The sequence below is a fragment of the Cornus florida genome, unplaced genomic scaffold (assembly GCF_030987335.1).
Source record: "Cornus florida cultivar Cherokee Brave unplaced genomic scaffold, ASM3098733v1 CherokeeBrave_3.0.0_Hap2_Chr02, whole genome shotgun sequence".
In the NCBI taxonomy this organism is placed as follows: Eukaryota; Viridiplantae; Streptophyta; class Magnoliopsida; order Cornales; family Cornaceae; genus Cornus; species Cornus florida.
The window spans coordinates 47,764,094-47,773,980 of NW_026775572.1; the positions used below are offsets into that span (position 1 = coordinate 47,764,094).

Sequence of the window (9,887 nt, forward strand, 5' to 3'; positions counted from 1 at the left end):
TTGTGTTGATATGCCTTAACAACAAATCCCTTACACTATATATACTATTCTCCCATAGACCTTTGAACTTTTCACGACAATTCTCAACCACTCACATGATACATGCACTCCCTTGATACATGTACAATAACAATACATGAATAAACCCAAAATGCATAATGAACATGGCATTAATTTATTTTTAACAACTACTAAACTAATAATAATTGCATGTATTGTTTTTCTTAGGACGTACGAATGAAATAAGTCTTCTGTTTCGTTGGTATGAACATTTTGTTGGAATAGTAAATAATGAATAAATAATTACAGAATCTCACAGCTTTGCACGTAAACCTAAAGTGTTTTGGCCTGGGATGAACATTGAAGCAAAAGCATCCATAGTATTCTTAGGGAAAGACACACCAATCTCCAGATCTCCTTGGGAATCCATGCATTCATAAATGGATATTGCTTCCGTAAGATCAATCGAAACAATTTCACTCTTTTGGGGTCTCCCCCACCCAAAATCTGGCTCATAAATGCCAATCTTAGGAGACCCTGCAAGCCGAACCATCTTGTCCTTGTTCATTCTTTTATAATCAGAAAGCCAAGTCTCCATACCTTTCAACACTTCACCACTACCGTACAACCTTTCTCGAATGGCCCTCCCGATCGATTTAGCTGTGATCACAAACCCTTCTTCCCCAATTTGTTGGCAGTGCTTTGCCCTCGCGTAGCAACCCACTAAGCAATTACCAAAGTAAGTTTCGGGAATGGGTGGATCCAAACGTTCTCGACAATCTACAAGGACACTAAAGTACTCATCATCATCATCTTCATCTTGGTCCACTGCCTCAGTAGTGTCGGCTCGTGATTTTACCTTGCAAATCCAAATGTAGGCACATGTCATGATAAAAATTGATGATGCAAATCCATCTATGATGTAGTTAATTCACCCACGTTTTTAGTGTCCTAGTTTAGTGGGTTTAGTGTTTGGTTGTTAACTGCAGATTAGGAAGTGGAGATAGTTGTTCCTATTTTTATGTTTCTCTTTCAGCATGTTCTAAGAAAGTGGGGATGACCACTACATGTGTTTTATCTATAAATTAACATATGCCGATGCAATGTAATTGTGTGGGTTTTTAGAATCTCTGTTTTTCCAGAAATAATATATCAGTTTCAGTCCTTTTTTGGCTTCCAAAACAGAGCAAGTTGGTTCTCCTCTTTCAATTTCCAACATTTTTGGTATCAGAGCACCGAGTTCTTTCGTGTTGGGCGTGTTGATGTTTTTGAAGAATTGTTGCAGCAGCAAAATTCAAGGAGAGGTATTTTCTTCAGCAAATTCAAGGAGAGGTATTTTCTTGTATTGAGTAATTCATCATGTCAACTGGTATAAATACTCTTAATCTCTCGCAATCTTTAATCCCTATTTTTACCGGAGAAAATTATGAATTTTGGAGCATTAAGATGAGGACCTTTTTTATTTCACAAGATCTTTGGGATCTAGTTGAATCTGGCTATGCAGATATTGAGATCTCTAAGGCTGCTGAGAAGGCAACCGATTTGAAGTCGACTGAGTTGAAAGAGCTTCGTAAAAAGGATGTGAAAGCTTTACTTGTTTTGCAGCAGGCTGTGAAAGATACAATCTTTCCTCGCATCTCAAATGCCACAAAATCAAAGGAAGCTTGGACTATTTTGAAGGATGAATTTCATGGAGACAACAAGATAACAATTGTGAAACTCCAGACCTTCCGTAGAGAGTTTGAGACTCTTCTCATGAAAGGTAGTGAATCTGTGCAAGATTTCTTTTCTAGAGTTTCTGTTATTGTAAATCAAATGAAAGCATTTGGTGAGGAAATTTTTGATCAGAAAATTGTAGAAAAGGTTTTAAGAAGTCTCCCTTCAAAATTTAATCATGTAGTCACTGCTATTGAGGAGTCTAAAGATTTAACAGTTTACTCTCTTAGTGAACTAATGGGTTCTCTTTTAGCTCATGAAGAAAGAATTAATAGATCATCACAGAAAAATATTGAGCAGTCATTTCAGGCCAAGGTGGAGATTTCTAACAGAGAGAAAAGTGTTGAAGACACTTCTATGGATCAGAAAAATGCATGACGAGGCCGAGGAAGAGGAGGTTATCATGGTCATGGAAGAGGACGTGGCAGATTTAGTATGGGTCGTCAAAATGGTGAGAGAGACAACCATCACAGTGATAAAGGGAATTACAGACAGAATTACAAGGGAAAGCAGTGCTATTACTGTAAGAAATTTGGCCATACTGAAGCTTATTGTTGGGAAAAGGAAAAATAACAAGCTAATTTTACTGAATCGAAGGAAGAAGTAAGTAATTTGTTTCTTACTTGTTTAAATTCCAATGAAAGCAAAGATGATATATGGTTGTTAGATAGTGGTTGTAGTAACCATATGACAGGAGAAAGAAGTCTTTTCCATACTCTTGATGAATTAGTAAAGTTGCAAGTTCGGCTTGGTGATGATAAATAAGTTCAAATTGAAGGCAAGGGAACCATTGTGGTTAAGAGCAAGACAGGTATTGAAAGATCAATTAATGATGTTTTCTATATTCCTGGTTTAGCTTATAATCTGTTGAGTGTTGGACAATTGGCTCAAAAGGGATATACTGTCTTATTTCATGATGATATATGTGAAATTAAAAAGGGGAAATCTGATTTGCCTCTTATTAAAGTTTACATGACTAAGAATAAGATGTTTCCTCTGGATCTTTCATGTTTTGATGATTGTGCACTGGTTGCCAATGTTAATGATGGGTCGAGGCTTTAGCATTTGCGTTATAGACATTTGCATTTTAATGGGCTGAAATTGTTGAGTCAGAAAAAGATGGTGTCTGGTCTGCCTTCTATTATTTGTATTGATGATATTTACGAAAGTTGTATTTATGGGAAGCAGCATCGCTTACCATTTCTAGTTGGAAAAGCTTTAAGAGCAAAGATGCCTCTAAAACTTGTTCATGCAGATATTTGTGGCCCGACGAATACTCTATCCTTAAACAATAGTAGATATTTCTTGTTGTTTACTGATGATTATACTCGCATGAGTTGGGTTTACTTTCTTACTTACAAATCAGAAGCTGTTGAGAAATTTCAGGAATTTAAAGCTTTTGCAGAAAAAGAAAGTGGGCATGTTTTAAAAACTCTTCGAACTGATAGAGGGGGAGAATTCCTATCAAATCAGTTTGAGTCTTTTTGCAAGCTAAATGGCATCCGAAGGCAATTGACGGTAAGAAAAACTCCTGAACAGAATGGGGTCGCCGAAAGAAAGAATAGGACAGTTATGGAAATGGTTAGAAGTATGTTGAGTGAAAAGCAGCTTCCAAATGATTTTTGGGCAGAAGCAGTGGCAACTTCAGTCTTCCTCCTTAATATATCTCCAACAAAGGTGGTGCGTAATATAACTCCATATGAAGCTTGGTGGAAACGAAAGCCAGATGTAAGTCGTTTAAAAGTTTTTGGTAGTATTGCTTATTCTTTGATCGACTCAAATGACCGTACTAAGCTTGAAAGGAAAAGTAAGAAATGTATCTTTGTTGGGTATAGTGATGAAACCAAGGGCTATCGGTTGTATAATCCAGAAACTAAGAAACTAATTATTCACAGAGATGTTGTTTTTGATGAAAATAGTTTCTGGAATTGGGAGAGTGAAAAAAATCAGATTGTGCCATTTGTTGAAGATGAAGCTAAACTGACACAGAGTATGGAGAAAGTAACGACTCCAAAATCCTTTCCGTCATCAAGTTCTTCGGGGAGCACTCCTTCAAGGGATCTAAGTAGTGAAGATAGTAGTCACATGGATCCTACTCTTGATACTGATACACCTCCACGTAAGTTTCGGTCTTTGAAAGAAATTTATGAGTCATGCACTTTTGCTCTTATGATTTCAGAACCTGTGAGTTATGAGGAGGCACAAGGAATACAAGAGTGGGAAAATTCTATGCAAGAAGAAATGGCAGCAATTGAAAAAAATAAAACATGGGAGCTAGTTGACTTGCCACCTGAGAATGATGCAATTGGTATGAAATGGGTCTACAAAGTGAAGTACAATTCAGATGGTACTGTGCAAAAATTCAAGGCAAGGCTCGTTGCGAAAGGGTATGTGCAACAGTATGGTATAAACTTCTTTGACACTTTTTCCCTAGTTGCTAGATTTGAAACTATCAGAATGATTTTAAATTTAGCAGCTCAAATGAAATGGCAAGTATTTCAATTTGATGTTAAATCTGCTTTTTTAAATGGGTATTTGGAAGAAGATGTGTATGTTGAACAACCACAGGGATTTGTCATCAAAGGAAAGGGGGAGAAAGTCTACAAATTAAAAAAGGCTTTATATGGATTAAAGCAAGCTCCACAAGTGTGGTACAACAGACTTGATTCATATCTTCGTCAAAACGGGTTTCATCGAAGTGATAGTGCGCCTACTTTGTATGTGAAGGCAAAAGGTAATGATATTCTCATTGCATGTGTATATGTGGATGCTATTATATACACTGGATCTTCTAACTTCTTCATCAAAGAATTTAGGGAGAATATGATGCAAGAGTTTGAAATGTCTGATTTGGGATTATTGCATTTTTTTCTTGGTCTTCAAGTTCAGCAAACTAATGATGATATTTTTATCTCTCAAGAAAAATATGCATTAGATTTGCTCAAGAAATTTAATATGTCAAATTGCAAGATTTTTTCTACTCCCATGAATACAAGTGAGAAGTTATCAATGAATGATGGGACTTCAAAGGCTGATCAAAAGGTTTTTAGAAGCATGGTTGGAGGATTGTTGTATTTGACTCATTCTAGACCGGATATTATGTTTCCAGTGAGTTTAATCTCAAGGTTTATGCATAATCCTTCTGCACATCATCTTGGAGCAGCAAAACGGATTCTTCGCTATGTTTGGGCAATAAGTAATTTTGGGATTTGGTAAAAACCAGTTCCTAATTTTAAATTGCTTGGTTTTACTGACAGTGATTGGGCTAGTTTTACAGATGATAGGAAAAGCACAAGCGGTTTTATCTTCAATCTTGGTTCGGGAGCTGTGTCTTGGGTTTCAAAGAAACAAGCAACAGTTGCATTATCATCTTCAGAAGCAGAGTATTATGCAGCTTCATTAGCTGCTTGTCAAGCTATTTGGATACGAAGAATTTTGGAAGACTTATATCAATGTCAGAGAGAGGAGACAAAGATCTATTGTGATAACCAGGCTACAATTGCAATGACAAAGAATCCAGTTTTTCATGGAAGAACAAAGCACATTGAAATTCGTCACCATTTCATTCGGGATGTTGTTGCGAAAGGAATAATTATGATGAAGTATTGTTCAACCAATGATCAAGTTGCAGATGGGTTCACCAAAGCACTCTCTTATCTGAAATTTGTTAAATTCAGATTTTCTCTCGGTGTTTCCAGTTTTGCATCAAGGGGGAGTGATGAAAATTGATGATGCAAATCCATCCATGATGTAGTTAATTCACCCACGTTTTTAGTGTCCTAGTTTAGTGGGTTTAGTGTTTGGTTGTTAACTGCAGATTAGGAAGTGGAGATAGTTGTTCCTATTTTTATGTTTTTCTTTCAGCATGTTCTAAGAAAGTGGGGATGACCACTACATGTGTTTTATCTATAAATTAACATATGCCGATGCAATGTAATTGTGTGGGTTTTTAGAATCTCTGTTTTTCCATAAATAATATATCAGTTTCAGTCCTTTTTTGGCTTCCAAAACAGAGCAATTTGGTTCTCCTCTTTCAATTTCCAACATGTCACAGTGAATGTTGATATAATGGCGGTACTAGTGTTAGTTGTCGTTGATGGGCCAAAACCAATTCCTTGAGTCGTTGGATGTTGGTTTTGGCCATGACAAACGTTGCCCGCAACTTGTTGATGGGAGGGTGGTGTTGATATGCTGGACACAGCTCTTCATGTTTACTATCCTCAACAATTTGGGGCCAAATTGTTGTCCCTATCCCATTTGGGTCTCTCACCACAGTCCTGTCACATAAGGGAATGGAACCAGTAGTCTCTGACAATGTGGCGTGGCTGCCAAATTTAGCAGTGGAAGCCCATGACTTGATGAAACAGTTGAAGGCCAAATTGTCTGCAGCAATATGGTTAAAGGTAAACCCAAAACAAACCCCCGAGTTTGGAAAGAGTCACCTGAAGAGCTAGAAGTGGGACTACTAGTGTAGAGTGAGTGCCTTGGGACATATTCGTACACACCTTATTATTAGCTGGCATTTGAGGGACTAGAGGACAAAATTGATCAGCATTCTTTTCATGGTTTCCGATGAGATAATTGAAATGTTACTAGACTCAGCGAAGGTGAGTGAAACTGAGTCACCCTCGGTGTAACGAATTTCGGGCTTGCTAGAAATTGATGTGGGAATGATAAACATGTTAGCAGCTAGAGGGAAGAAATGTTTGAGAGTGAGAGAGAGTGAATGTTTAAGATAAGGAATGAAGGTGTCCATGAAATTTTGGGACTTAGGGTGGGGGAACTTATAAAAGAGAAGGATTTGGACTGGAGGCAGTTGCAGCCATGCTAGGTCGAAGAAAGTGAGGGGGAGAGACTGTTCGGTCACGATGCCTGGTGGTGGCGAAACTCGGCAATGTTCGATCACTTCCACCATTTTAGCCGGGGAAATAATGAGTTGCATATTGGTAGCTATAAAGAGAAGAGTGTATCCTTATATATTTGATGTTTCATTACATTTTACATATCAGCTCAATATATAGAATCAGGGCGGTGCCATTTGAATCCCATTTTGAAGCATTTAGGGGTTTGCGGATGCTTCCAGTAATGGTTTCAATATTTTTTTCTTTTAACAATGCAGCCAACTTGGCAACTACTGTGTGTGTGTGTATATATATATATATAAAGTAATTTTCATTGTCCTTCCTCTGGAATGGATTGCTCTATAGATCCGAATTCCCTCCGGTGTTGAGGGATCTGTGCACCATCCCAAAGGCACCCAAATGGCACAGATTCACTCCGCACAAGCGGGATAAATATTTGAAGATTTTTGTTACTAAAATCGATTACAATAAAAACCAATGACATTAGTATAGATGGTATGACTTGTGCAATGGTATGAATTTTTTTTTTAAAAAAAACAAATGTAAAATAATATATATATATTCCTTTATATTTACTTCCAAATTTTCAATTCCCTTGGCCTATATAATAAAATATATTTCACAATTTTATTTGACCAGTATGAATTCAACCCAACAATGACAATTAATTTACAAGTGGTTGTTTCTATTGGGAAACGTGTAAGGATTAAAAACTTTTTGAGGAATTTTCATACATAGATATTGATTTATCATATAAAAATAAATTTTATACAAAAATAAAATATGATGTATCATTCAATTAATAGATTGAATACTTACATCAAATGTTTGAGAAAACCTTTAAATCTTTCCCCTAAAGTGATTGTTCTCACTTATTGTAGATCATTTAGTAAGATCATTTCTCCTTCTTCTTGATAGCAATTTTCCCTTTAGGAATCACCAATATACCTCAATGAATGATCTTGGAGGCAAGACTTGTGGTAGCTTCATTTAGAAGAGAAAACAAACCCTAAAAATAGAGAGAGAAAATATATTTCTTTTTTCTTTCAAAAGTCTCCTCTAAAATATGCATGGATCCATATATATATATAGGCAAAATAAAGATAAGAAAAAGAAACAATAAATCCTTCTCAATCTTTAATTCACATATCTCAATTCTAGTAGGACTCCAATATCAACTTGGGTTATGGGTGAGAATCCTTTGGGCTTACTATTTTCTTGGCTATTATAAATTAATAATTGGTCTGATCCATTAAACTATGGACCCAATTCAATTAATTCATAAATTAATTTCTACTCTACTTAAAGAAATTAATTGCACTCCAATTAAATAGTAAATAACATCTAAGTCAATGTTGCACTTTGACCCCTCTATGCATAATTATTTATCGGATTATAAAGCCATCAATCTGACAACATAATTAATATAATTATTTTGTTGTCTTTGATTATTTCTGACTTGATCACAATAAAATATTTGTTTGACAAAAATAATAATTTACTAAATAAATATATAGAAATCATTTTGTCTAAAACATATGAAGGCATTCGAATTTAATTTATGATCAATCATAATCAATACAAAATGAATACAAGTAATACTGATGCAAATATTGAGAATATAACCCTCTAACTATTAATTATATAACTACCCAAAGTGTCGATCTATGGATCCCGAAGTATCTGCCGAACAAATTAAAGTAATTATTAATTTATAAAAGAGTCTATACTTCTGTCATGCTTAAGAGTCAAATGCCATGACAGTGATAGGGATCAATTACATACGACGGCTCTCGCAATATATCTCAACCTAACGCGGATCTAATTCAAGTCTTAATTAGTAATGAGTCTATGCATAATTACCGACTATGAACAATTTATGATTATTATTTATATTCATGTATTGATCGCCATCACACACACACACACACACACACACACATATAAATATCTCTTGTAATCAAGTGGCCACACTATCAATTCCATAATGAATCCAAACATAAAACATTAAATTTACTAATTATATAAATCGTAAATATTTCAGATATGTCAGGAACATACGTTTCTTAAATCCAAATAGGAATTCGCTATGTCAGGGCATATAAATCCTAACAGTTTCACATGCTGATTCATATTGTGTTAAAAAGAATAATGCTAGTTTGAATTGAATGATTTGGAGGGATTTAGAAAACAAAAGAAAATAAAGGATGGCCTGAAGCGTGTTTGAGTTGTCTTAAATGAAGAGAAAAAGAAGAATTGATAAAGATTTGGAAAGAGAGTTATCTCTCCAAATCCCTCATATGTTATTCTCCAAGAAATGAAAATATTCCGAGAGAAAGAATTGTGGTTAAGTAGTGCTTTCATAATTTCAAAACTACCATCAATAATTAAAATAAGAAATGTTAAAAATGCTTGAATCCCATCTTATAACTAAGTAATTAAGGAATATATATGATAATAATTTGGTTGTTATTCTTTCTTTCTTGTCTTTCATCTACATTTTTCAAATAAGATTATTATCATTTCCTTTATTTTCATTTATAATTTATCAAAATATGAATAGAGATTATTACTATTCTTCCTTTTCTTTTCTCTCATAATTTATCCAAAGGTATCCCTAATCTTCATAATTTATTAATAATATCCCTAATCTTCATTGGCTTACCGATCTTAACTCATTATCTTATTGTCTTTAGATTTCCAACCTTATATGTGTGTGTGTATATATATAATTATGAGTAATACTCATAAGAGAGCTCTCTCTTGAGAAGAGTTATGAATTATTTATATTTAACTACTAAATTGAGGCAATTTTTTTATATCTATAAAAAGTTAAATGAGTTATTTAATAAATCTTTCAATTTATTAGTTAAATGTGGAGATGTCATAGTTCTTGTTGTTGGGAAACGTGTTAGTTTTAAAAACTTTTCAAGGGATTTTCATTCATAGATATTGATTCATCACATAGAGACAAGTTTTATGCAAAAATAAAATATGATGTATCATTCAATTAATAGATTGAATACTTACATCAAGATTTGAGTAAACCTTAGATCTATCCTTTAAAGTGAATGTTCTCACTTATTGTAGATCCCTTTGCTAGATGCATTCTCCTTAGATCTCCATTTTCTTGGTAATTGTTTTGCCTTTAGGAATCATTCATAAGCCTCCATGAATGACCTTGTAAAACTAGGCTTGTGGGAGCCTCCATTAGATGAGAACATTAACCCTAATTTTCTAGAAAGAGAAAATATATTCTTTTTTCCTTTTTCTTTCTTCCAAAAAAATCACACCTAAAATATACATAGA

The 9,887-nt window shown here is 34.6% G+C and overlaps 1 pseudogene; it reads right to left on the reverse strand.

Moving 5' to 3' along the window:
- Window positions 1-313: 313 nt before the first annotated feature.
- On the reverse strand, window positions 314-6,631 carry LOC132296198 (phenolic glucoside malonyltransferase 1-like; annotated as a pseudogene).
- Window positions 6,632-9,887: the final 3,256 nt, after the last annotated feature.